The 299-nt window shown below is 43.5% G+C and overlaps 1 protein-coding gene across 1 annotated transcript in view; it reads right to left on the bottom strand.

Moving 5' to 3' along the window:
• Positions 1 to 299, bottom strand: part of LOC104493879 (metal transporter CNNM2-like) — a gene marked incomplete at its 5' end in the record, with an annotated part of 31315 nt that overhangs the window by 7124 nt on the left and 23892 nt on the right. The gene's annotated exons all lie outside the window — the stretch shown is intronic.

Below are 299 nucleotides of genomic sequence, written 5' to 3' on the forward strand. Positions count from 1 at the left end.
TTTTCAGTAAAACGTGAAGTGAGGTTTTGACTCTCCAAGCTCATCATCCCTGTCAGGATGAGTACCGTACCGCTCATCATTACTGCAAATCCTTCCCCAGCTGCAGGTAAAGAAAAGAGCTTCACTCTTCTGCTGTTTGGGTTTTAGGGTTCTTTTTTTAATGCTTTACTCTCCTGTTACTCTCTTCACATTGCAGGTGGGGAGAGCAGGCACGTGGAGTCTAATTAGGACACAGAAGAACAGAAGTTTTTCTTGTTCTGCAATGACTTATACTTTCACCGAGCTTTCCTGTCTACACA

This window comes from Buceros rhinoceros, unplaced genomic scaffold, assembly GCF_000710305.1.
Source record: "Buceros rhinoceros silvestris isolate BGI_N320 unplaced genomic scaffold, ASM71030v1 scaffold2915, whole genome shotgun sequence".
NCBI classification, from domain to species: Eukaryota; Metazoa; Chordata; class Aves; order Bucerotiformes; family Bucerotidae; genus Buceros; species Buceros rhinoceros.